Raw genomic sequence first — 12630 nt, 5'->3', positions numbered from 1 at the left:
AGGGCATGTTGAAGACCTACAGCATACATGTGAATGGCTTGGTCCCTAGAAGAGTCTCAGAAAGCATCTTGGATGCAAACTGGTTGATTCCTGTATTTTGCTAAAAGACACATAACAGAACTGTGCTTCAGAAAATGTGAGAGAGCAGGCAGTAGGGGCTCTTTGCATCTGGGTGTAACCCATGCTGCACTATCTGTCTACTCTGCAGACATCCTCTTGCAGTAATCTATCAGTTATGTTAACTCTGCCCTATTCACTTAAGATTAGCTGTGAACTCTGTAATAAAAGTGCTAGTTTTAATATCAGCACAAAATTCTGCTTTTGCTCTATGTGTCCATCCAAAAATAAAAGCTTCTTGCAACCAAGTACATCCTATAATGTAGCAATACTAACAACACTGTCTGTCCCAAAAACCTCTAGTTTTTCCACCCCTTTTCCTATGACTATCATAGTGAAGACATAGGATGCATTCTAAGATGGCATTGCATTATACTATCAAATCTTTGTGGAACATAAACCCGTGGAGATCAAACTTATTGTTTTCTCACTATTTCTTTAAGGCACTGTTAAAATTAAATTAAAAAGACAGTGAGCTGGACTTCTCATGGTGCCTGAATATAGCTGAGAGTAGATTGAGGAAGTCACAAGTTCAGAGACACTAACTCCTATTAATCATAGTTATTTTTTACTTTATAGCAACTACATTGGTAACAACTTCATTTTAGATAAAAAACTTTCACTGTTCAGTGTGTTTCTAAAGGAAATCTAATATAGGGATCACAGGTTTTATATGGATTCAGCAGAGCTTTTGAGCTGTCAAGACTCAATCCAGGCTGTTAGAAGATTTAGCAAGGCAACGCATAGAAAGAATAAGCACCTTCCTCCCACTGAATGAGTTTAAGTTTTAAACCAATACTTCACTTTTTAAAAAAGTGTTTTATCTGCTCATTTTATAACTACTGCATCACATAGTTGATTCTCAAGTCCAAAATACCACTTGTCTAGAATCTTAATGACATTTACAGGGCCTACAATTAAATAAACAAAAGATACTTTACCATTTCTCAGTGTCTTGTCCCTGTAAAAATTACATACTGCACTTCTACAGAAATGTATCTTTTCTTCTGTTTCATTTATAAGATACAGATAAGAAGTTTTAGGTATCTTTTTATGCCTTGTAGCGCTAATCTCTAAACTATATGCAAGTACTTTCAATGAAAAGAGAAAAAACTATAGAGGGAATAGCTTTATTGTCATATTTTACTAGTGGGTGTGAGAAGTGATTTAACTTACAGGTACTGATTATTTAATTGTATTGATATAGAGCATAGAGCCTACCATGACTAGTGAATCATTCAGACTGACAAGAGGAGGTGTAAAAAGTCTTAGTGCTTCTATTCTACCACATCCTGCCACCTTTACAAAAGAAAAAGCTTTATTCACAAGTGGGGGTTAGTAAGCCATTAAAGTTCTTGATAACAGCTATGAATGTGTAAAACAAACACGTCAAAACCATACAGTATAGTTCTGTAATTGATTGGATAATGATTATTCCAAGAGATGACTATATCATCAGATGCACACTGAGCCTACATATGGTTTAAAAATAATCTTTGTAAACTTTACAAAAATAAGTTTATATGGTATATTCAATTTAATTTGTTAGTGTGTGACCTTTATTCAACACAGCTTTATAAAGCCATTTACTTGTTTAGATGTGAAAAGATACCACAAACTATTAAAGTCTTTGCTACATTGTATGAAAGAAATTGTACTTTATATTTTAAGCTTATAGCCTTGTGGCAGTAGTTGATTAAGAGAACATTAATATAGCCTGAAAAATAATTGTGTTTTTGACAATACTTAACCAAAAATGAAACTGAGCCAGCAGTGCCCTGGCAGCCAGGAGGGCCAGCCCTGTCCTGGGTGCCTCAGGCACAGCATCACAGCCAGGCAAGGGAGGGGATTCTCCTGCTCTGCTCTGAGCTGGGGCAGCCTCACCTCGAGTGCTTGGGGCAGTTTGGGGTGCTGCAAAATAAGGATGCAAAGCTGTGAGAAATTGTCCAAAGGAGGGCAACAGAGATGATGAAGGGCCTGGAGGGGAAGCCATGTGAGGAGTGGCTGAGGTCACTTGGTCTGTGCAGCCTGGAGGAGACTGAGGGCAGAGCTCACTGCAGTTACAGCTTCCTTGTGAGGGGAAGAGGAGGGGCAGGCACTGAGCTCTGCTCTCTGGTGACAGTGACAGGACACCAGGGAATGGCCTGAAGCTGTGTTAAAAGAAGTTGGAGTTTAGGGAAACGTTCTTCACCCAAAAGGAGGCTGGGCACTGGAAGAGGCTCCCCAGGGAAGTGGTCACAGCACCAGCCTGACAGAGCTCAAGAATTTGAACAACGCTCTCAGGAACGTGGTCCTGGGGCTCTCCTGTGCAGGGCCAGGAGCTGGGCTCGATGATCCTTGTAGGTCCATTTCCACTCAGGATATTCTATGATTCCATAAAAAATAATTAGCTGAATTTAGATAAATTCTCAGTCCTGCTTTCAGCAACATAAATAGAAAAAGCTACCGATAGATAGGTTTGAATATGACTACCTGTCAGGCTTTAGAAATATAACAAAGTATAGGCTTGGAATCAAAAAGTCTGCTTTTCTTTTCTTTTCTTCCTCATCAGTTCTGTTTTTCACTAAATTCAAGATGCTGAAAAGCAAGCAAGGGAATCAGATACATCTCTTAATATCTTTTCAGTAGGAGGATATGATATGATGAAGATTATTTATTTATTTATTTATAATTTATTTATTTATGATGAGGATTTTTTTTTAAATATGTAAACTATCTACTTTCTTTAAAACTTAAAGTTTTGATTTTTTACAGAGAGGAATAGATTTTTAAATCATACTTTTCTCACTGTTTTTCCTACGATGTTTAAATAACACATACCTTTCTGTTTGTGTGGGGGTTTTTTTGATATGTATTATACATATCCAAAAATTTTATATTCTATTTTTGGTATTATTAACTTTTCCTTTATTAGTATAAATTAATATTCGTGGAAGTAGGCTAAAAGTAATACACTGAAGGCATTAACTAATTTGCCTAGTAACAGAAACATCAATTGTAATGTGAAATTTTTATTCATATTACATTTTTCCTTGCTATTATCAGAAGAAACAAAAAGGTAAAAGCTGTATTAGATAAGACTCAGTGCTGGTTAAAGAGTTCTGAACTAGTGACTATATTCACTAGGAGCTGAAAGAGTTTCTATTAAGTACTGTCATGTATTTGTTTTCCAATAAATTGTTTCTTCAACAAAGTACTAAAAATCTGCCTGTTACTTGTAGCCAAATACTGAAGGGAAATCTTACATCCTTTTCTCATTTTGTACAAAAGACAACCACAATGAGTCTGACTGTAGGACACAAACATCAGAAAATGAAGTTGAGAATGTGCATCAATGTCAATTTCATAGATAATACATTAATAATGTCCCATTGGAAGAAAGCTGGAACATCTGGACAACTCTTTAGTGAAAACAAGTTTTATTTTACAGAATAAAAGTGAATGACATTTTTGACTGGCTAACTATCTTCACATCAGAAAGTTAAACTCTACTAAGTAATGCAACATGAAAAAAATATTGCAATAATCCTGGTCTAAGGTGAAGTTTACAGGTCTAAACAGGTCAAAGAATAATCTTTGTGCTTGTAAATTTAGCACAACTTACTCTTAACAACTGGTAGTTCATGATTGTTGATGACATCCAAGCTGCTTTTCAGAACAATGCATAAGAGACTTTTTAGTTAAACATGAACTAAAAATTATGTCTGGCAACTCACCCTACTTATCAATTTCTAATTAATAAAACCACTAGAATTGACCTTACTCTTTGAAATGACAGGATTGAGGCGAATCATAAGAGCAACTTAGAGATGTGAATGGGGAAAGTGAGCACTGATACAGGATGTTGTAAGACTGATAAAAAATTCTATTAAGATATTGTTATTCAGCATCAAATTGTAAAAAATCTTTTTACATGAAGGGAAAAATCATAGAATTGTAAAGTTCAAAGAACAGATAATGCAATTATAACAGGATACAGGTGAGCTACTTAAATTATCATATTCCACTTAACTTAGTGATCATAATAATTTTGCAACTCTATTATTTTGAGCTATGAAGAATAATTTAGAAAATCATTGACTCCATCTAGTGGCAATTTTCTGTACTTTTTCACTTGCAACTGCTTCAATAGAGAAATCAATTTCAAACCTTCATTTTAATTTGTTACAAGTCAAGAAACAACAACAGAAAACAACAATCAAGAAAATCAGCCCACACCTCTTGCAAGAACAGTGCTCAAAATATTCTGCAAGGAAAGTCACATCATTTTTCATACACTATAGATTAGGAAGCTGAGATGGAGGGGAAATGAGATACTTTTGGTCACTGGCAGAATATGGACGAGAGCCTCAGCTTCCCCAGCCACAGGTTGTCCCTCAGAGAACCAGGGTGACAGAGGCAATTTTTCTCCTTGGATATCTTTGCCTCAGATTACTGCTAGGCTACTGGTGGCTGGTACTCTGAATCAAGTAAAAAGGAATTAAATGAAGTTGTATTTTTCCTTTTCATAACTTAGAGGAATCGAGGCACATCACTTCAGCCACCACATTAGCCATTACAAGTAACCATGTTTGCAGGCTGCTGAGACAATATAAAGAATCAGACCTCAGAACATGTTCTGCTTACTCAGACCCCACAATGAACAATTTAATCAAAGCAGCAGCATGGCATGAAGAAATTCACTCTGCAACTCCCTGATGATTTACCTTATTCCAGAAAATAAAAAACCCCAACACACACACACACACACACATACACAAAACCCAAAACAAACAAACAAACAGAACTATATAACAGATCAAGTCTCCAGGGCAATAATTGCAATTTTTAAGAAACATTTTTCAAACTGTAATTTTTCAAAACTTTTTCAAAAGCATTTAACCCAGATGAAGTGATTTTGGATAATCTCATTTATATAACTACTGAAATGTAAGTGTGATAGGGAAGTTTGAGATGTGGAAAGCCAGAAAAAATAAGAAAAATAGAATTTATTCAGGGTCATTGAAAGAAAAATTAAATCCATAGTGATCACATTCTAAGGAACTATAGAGAAAAGTGATTTTAACATTGTGAAGTTTTGGGGCTTTGGGTGAATGTGGAGATCAAAAAAGTTAATTTTTATTCCTGATTTTACAATACTTGTAAATTGAAGCAATATAGTGGACCTCAGAAAGGAGACACAGTATTCATATCCAGAGTTTCTATAACAGGGCAACAAAAATGACACTGTTCTAATCTATGTAAAGTCAAATACATAACATTCTTCCCAATCAATAATTTGGAAAGCTATCAATAAATTTTGAACTGGTCCACAGCTATGAGGAAAATATCAACTACTGATAGGAATAAACATCATTCCATAAGCAGGATGATTGGAGTTCAACTCCAGCTTGAGCTGATTAACACTATCTTGTCAGTCACAGTCTGCACAGCCAGAAGAGCTATGACACTGAGCAAGGGATTAACACTATAGTGAAATGGGCTTTCAGAGGTAAAATCTGAATGTTGAAACCATTCACTGATGAAATTATCCAAAGATTATTTTAAGGAAGTAAACTTGGCAAGCACAGCACTATCCAAAAAGCAGTATAAACAGTACATGTCAATAAAGAAGCTTAGGTTCCCTCTGCTGGTTTTAGTCAACCACAGTTGATTCACAGAATTTCTACAGCTAAACCCCATCCCACTCAAACCCATCTTCTCTTCGACAAGAGTACTAGTGAAAAATCACTGCATTGAAGAAATTCTTAGCTACTAACACTTGTTCTCCCAAGCCATTATGTTCAGTGTTCAATACACTGCTTCCAGGACAAAAAGGAAGGATTCTACATGCTGCCCTCATCAACACCTATGGGTGAACAGAGCACCTTTATAATTCCCTAGACAATTGAGTCACTCCATAGCTAGTCACTTTTAAAATGTTGGAATTTCATAGAATCATTATCTCTCAAATATGATTAACAAAACAAAAATTATAGGGAAAGTTCTTTTCAAATTTTCAATTAATGGAGATACAGGGTTACTTCAGATCTTAATAGGAGCTAATTGCAGCCTAAGAGATCTGTCAGTTAGAATATGTTACATCCTCTACAGCATCTGATTAATATTTTGGTATCCATAAATAAGATGTAGATCAACAAAATAAATGTAGTACTTGAAGCAAATACAGTAAGTGTATTTTTCATTGTAAGTGATGCAGCAGAGTTGTAAGTAACATAATTAATGTATTAAAAATCCCAGTCGCAGGTACTGGCACTTTTCTATTACCCTTTTAAATTATACCATAGAGATGATCTCCAGTGCACAGTTCTGATACTGTGGTCTTGTAGCTGCATATTAGAACCTTCTTCTCCTATTACAATCATACCTTAGAGAAAAGAAAAAATGTCTGAGCAGACTTTTTAGTAGTTTAAAAACAATCAATTTTATAATAAAATTATTTATTTGTAACTGTTTGTACTTTTAAAAAGAAAAAAGGCTGCTTTCCCTTTATTGTTATTCAATAAAAGAATGTATTCCAGGAATTAAGTAATCACCTGCTATTTTTAATCTTTTGTCTAGCCAATTTTCAGATCCTGGGCAATTTGCAGAATGTGAGAAGTCTGGATAATCATGGAATGTGGTAGCGAATTTCAGCTCTAAATTTCTGCAAAGAAATAACACTTATGAGACAACATTTCAATCTAAATTATTTCTGCTCTCCAAAACAGGTCTTCCTCAAGAGGAAGAATTCTTAGAGGATAGTAAAATAAACACAGAGCGCTTATGTAAGTGCACCACAGCCTAAGTCAGGTGCAGAATATATCATCATCATTAAAACCATCAAGATTTCAGGCTGTCTTGCCATTTCAGAGCTGAGAATTTAACCTCATCGGAGCCCTTGAGAAGAAGTAATAGAGAAGTTTATGATCAAATTTCCTTTCTGTGTAAATACAAAAATCAGGACTCAGACTCATTTGTCCCCAGCAAGTGATGCTTCCTTGACTGCTTTTACTTTATCTGGTATTTTCTTTACATGTATCCATGAACTTCATAAGAGCAGTCATAGGTCTTTCCCCCCCAGAACTCTTAACTTGGCATCAAAAGATAGGTATTGTGACCTCCCTGATACCTTCCTGCTTTTTACTTGAGGGTAGCTCCTGGCTGCATGCCAGGTACCCACCAAAGCTGCTCTCTCACTCTACTCCCCTTTGCAACTGGACAGGGGATGGGGATGGAAAGAAACTATAATAAAAGGTTCATGAGTTGAGATAAGGATAGAGCAAGATCAGTCACTAAACACCATCACTGGCAAAACAGACTTGAATTTGGGACATTGATTGAATTTATTACAAATCAGATCAGAGAAGGATAATGAGAATAAAACAAATCTTAAATACATTTCCCCCCTGCCCTCCCTCCTTTCTGAGGGTACTATTTCCTCCCCCCTCATACTCCCTGCCATTGCCCGAGGAGACAGGGAATAGGGGTTTTGGTCAATTCCTGCCACTGCTCAGGGAGAGGAGTCCTTCCCCTGCTCCAGCATGGGGTTCCTCCCACGGGAAACAGTTCTCCACAAACTTCTCCAGTATGAGTCCTTCCCACGGGCTACACTTCTTCACAACTGCTCCAACGTGGGGTTCCTCCCACGGGGTGCACTCCTTCAAGAACAGTCTGCTCCAGCATGGATCCCCCACAGGGTCACAAGTCCTAACAGGAAAGCTGCTCCAGCGTGGGCTCCTCGTGATGCTGGCATCTCAAGAGTCATTTAAAAAGTTAACAATCTGCCCAGAGAGTTATAGGGAATGAGAAGGGGTTATGAAATAGGGTCATGCCTTATTCCTGCAAGAGGTGGAATATGTAAAAATTTTCTTAAGAAAGGATGTTCTTTGATGTTTGATCTTTGCATACTTTCAAGCCTAACCAGCAACAAAGATTTAATCTGTAAAACAGACAGCAGCCAAAAGCAAGCTCTAAGTGATGTCCAGGTGTTAGAAAGGCAAATTACTTATTTGCCTTGTTAAGGTTTAGTGCTTGACAGGATCTATTGATCTCACACCTAAAGGGAGATGAAATAAAACTTGGGAAGAAGGGTAAACCACAAAGAATGCATCATTTATGCGCCACAAGGACATTTGGCAGAACATCCAAGATAAGGAAGAAACTAATAAAACCAGCAACCAGCAACTGTGCTGAATCAGCTCCAACTGAGTAAAACCTAATTCCATCATTCCAGCAGGGGGAAATCTGCAGCCACCAACTCACAGACCACCAACCCTGGGGACCCACTGACTCAAGAGAAAGACTGAGTATGCCGACCAATTAGCATGAGAAGGCAAGAGAATCATTAACCAATAGAAGATAGAATATTAATTAATAAAAGAACCATGTCATTTATAGCTAACAAACATTAATGCCTTTGGCTGGTAAAATAGATAAATAGTAAAAAGTTTTGATAGTTGGTGTACTTGATTTGTGGAAACCTCCACCTTGCACCCGGCACAGAGTAAACAATGTCTGCTTTCTAAACGAGACTGGGACTGCGTTTGGAGAGCCCCTAAAACTGGCAACACTCCCCGCAGGTCTGCAGGTCCCTGCCAGCCTGCTGAAGTGCAGGTTTCCAAAGGATTCAGTCTTCTCTTGGGCACCCATCTGCTCCAGTGTGGGTCTCCTCCACAGGCTGAAGGAGGATCTCTGCATTTTTGTGGTCCTCCATGGACTGCAGGAGCACAGCCTGACACATGTAGTCTTCACCATGGGTTGCAGGGGAATCTCAGCTCTAGCAGCTGGAGCACCTCCTGTCCCACCTTCTCCACTGACCTCAATGTCTGCTGAGTTGTTGCTCTCACATTTTCTCACTCCACTTTTCTTTGGCTGCAGAGATGTGTTACATCTGCACAATAACTTTTTTCCTTCTTAAATATGTTATCACAGAGGCGTTACTGCCATTGCTGGTGGACTTGGCCAGCAGCAGGTCCATCCTGGAGCTGACTGGCATTTGCTCTGCCATGGGGACATGGGGAAACTTCTGGCAGCTTCTCACAGAAGCCACCCCTGTAGCCACCCCCAGCCCCCAAAACCTGGCATACTGAAAACCCCATACATACTGAAGCAAAACACATCAGCAGAGCAATCATTGAGGCCATCAACATGTTTCTTGCTTTTGTCAGACTCCAGTACTAAGCTTTTGTCGTGGAATTCCTATATTAGCATATAATGTTTTTCTAAAGAGATTAATTGTTACAAATCAACAAAGTTGCAAACAGACACTGTGGATCTTGGAGCTGGGATCTTCATTCATGTGTAATTCAAAGGTATTTGTGCTGCACAGGACAATTACACCCTCAGGGTACACCAGTGTTTTCATGTGGGAGGGGACTTGTATTTCTGTCTTGTCTGGGTCTGATGAAAACAAAATGTTTGCAGGGTGCACTGAAGGATGATTCACCATTGCCTGAGAAGGCAAAATTAGCATCTTGATTGTCACAGTTAAACACAAATGTCTTTAAAAAACATGCATATTTAAAAATCCAACAACTCATTTTTGTAAGCGCAGATTCCTTTTCAGATTTGTCCTTGTATCTGTAAAAAATTTTGAATGATATTCACGGCATTATTATGAAAGGAAAAGAAAATGTGATTGACTGGATATTAGGTGAAAGGGAATTTAGAGTCAACTCTGAATGATGGTCAGCCCTTAATAACAATTCAGGGGTATGTTTCCAAACGCTTCCATGCTTTCCAAAATCTGACATTTTCATTGAAGAGCAACATAAGCCCTAGACTATTAAGAAAGAAAAACTAGTACTAATCACTTCTTAAGTAAGGCTGTCCATAAGATTTTAGCAGAAGTAATATGCTGAAAACAGACAGAAAACTTTCAATTAAAAAAAAATTACCATTTAACATGCATTTTTAAATTATTTTAAGGTTTGATTTTTTTTTTTATTTCTGTGTCCACTGACTGCTCCCTCATCTGAGTTTTCTTGGATTACCTAAGGTAAACCATTTCGCTCCACTCCTGTTTAATTATTACTGGACGTATAAGCTGGCTACAGTCTATCCAACTGAAAAACTTTGGTTCAGAAGAGTTCACCTAAGTTTGCTCAATTCTGCTTATTTATAAAACCTCTAATATTTCCACAAGAAATTAAACAAAAAATACCAGCTCTTAAAGGAACAACCCCTGTCCACCTTTAAAATAAATATTTATATGAATGCTCAAAGAAAATGTTTTCTATTCTACTTTACCTTTATAAGTAAGATTCTTGCCTGAGGTGGATTAGGAATTTCATAAGCAAGGCTACTTATCTCACAAATTATGTTAAATATTTGTATGCTCAAACAAACATCTCAAGAAACATTAACCTATTTTAAAGGTTTAAGAAACACTGGAAGGCATCAGCATTCAGAGAACTAAGTGGCAGTAAAATTTCAAAACATTTTCCCAACTAACTATTTTCCCTAAAGCTACTTACTGTGCAAAAATGGATACAATTTTCTTTTGGAATATTTTATAAGTATCTGAATCAAAAGCATTTCATCAGCATCACAAATAATCTATTCTACAAGATGCTTTCTGCAAGGCAAGTATTAGCTGATATTTAAATACAGCTTTCAAACATAAAACACATCTTGAATATTGATGTGAAACAGCACATTCACATCTACAGTCTAGAGTTTCATCGTTTGGATTGGGAGAAATGGAAGTTTTTCTGACACTTACAGGATGAAAAAGGAAAAACTTCTTACATTTTTTTAAACTGAATTTAAGAATCTCAACAAACTAGCAAATAAAAAACCAGAGATATATAAACTATAGCTAGTCATCAGACATGAAAAGATAATTTTAAAGTGCTTTGTGAACTTCAGAAGAAAATAATAAGTCTATTATTTAAATATATATATATAAATTTTAAGGTAACCTGGACATCTTTCTTTTAAAAACAATTAAAGAATAAGGACTTTATTAGTTATTATGTTAATTTTATTATTATATAACCATGTAAATCGAGTATAACATGCTGCCATCATGCATACATCCTAAAAACTTTATAAGCTATGACATGACCACTAAGCATCTCCATATGTGGCTTGGAGTTTTAGACAGCTTACCATACTTCAGATGTTTAGAGGATGCACTGCTTGTCAGAGTTTTACATAAATATAGAAAAATGTTTGAGACTGTATCATTAAATTAAAAAAAAAAGAAGTTCATAAAACCCAGGAGAACACTCAGATACATTCAAATGTTAATATTTCCCTTAGAGTCTTTCTCCCTTATGGGTAGGACTACCTGATTTCTGACTGAGAAAATTGACAATAATAACAATAATAACTATAATAACAATAATTTTCATAAGTCTACAGAACTTAACAGCTGAACCAAATGAAATATTCTGTATTTGGAATCATACAGGATACATGTTTGTATACAGCAAATATATTCTGTAATATATACCAGAAATAGTGTTATATATTACAAAAGATGGAGGTAGTACAATAATAACGACCTTTATTCGGTACACCATTTTTGAGACAGATATACCCAGAATGTGGCAGACTGGGATCAAACTCTCAAAGGACAACATTGAGGCTCATCATTTCCATTGGCAGTGTGACAATTCCTTATATATATTAGAATAGTTAGCAAGCCAGACAGGGTACAGACAAGAATGATATTCTACATTTCTTGAAAATGTGCATTTGAATCCATGAAGGAGAATGGAAGCTGTTCTGGATAGCAGGTAGGTCATCGGTTATTGAATAAAATGGGACACACACCATACTGCAGTACATTTAAGAAAATCAAGATAATAAGTTAAATTTTCTTTCTCTTTTTAATGAAGAAAATAATTACCTATAATTGTCTTTTTGTGCCTTTCACCCTGTTTCACATCCATAGACATCCTTCTTTTCTTTTCAGAAGTACAGACTGGAAGGATTAACAACTGTTTAACAATGCAAGACTTGGCCAACACACAGGAGTAGGCAAGCCCCAGATACACAAACGCAGGAGGCAACCGAGACTGTGACAAAGACCAAACCTCTGAAAGGCCATTGAAGGAAACATTCCGTCCCATAGAGATTAAGCTGGAATTTCCTAACTGATGGGGGGGGGGGGTAAGACGGTCACATATTTGTCAGGAAAGAACAAAGTCATTATGGTATTTTAGGGTACAAAAGGCGTTATGGGATGTTTAGGGGAACGGGTGTGATGAAGGTACATTATAGGTGAAAAAGCACAGGAAAATAGGCAGTGGGGCAATGGGGCCAGTTGAGTGAAAACAAGCTGCAGGTCCCCACACCTGCCTAACCAACTCCAGATTCCAGATAAACTCTCTGTTCTGTCTCTGTGTGCAGCTAGAGAACTTCCAGCCAGGGCAAGTGATCTGGGATCTAGCCTGTGGATCTGCAGAGACTCCGGGCTCAACAGCCAAGTTACCGGGGAAATAAAGGTGTGGACCGGGTATAGGAGAGACCAGCCTGGGGCGGGCGGGGATGAGCGGAGAGCCGCTCCCGGTGGTGTGCAGG

The sequence above is a fragment of the Zonotrichia leucophrys genome, chromosome 5 (assembly GCF_028769735.1).
Source record: "Zonotrichia leucophrys gambelii isolate GWCS_2022_RI chromosome 5, RI_Zleu_2.0, whole genome shotgun sequence".
NCBI classification, from domain to species: Eukaryota; Metazoa; Chordata; class Aves; order Passeriformes; family Passerellidae; genus Zonotrichia; species Zonotrichia leucophrys.
Note: the sequence above shows the minus strand (reverse complement) of the source record.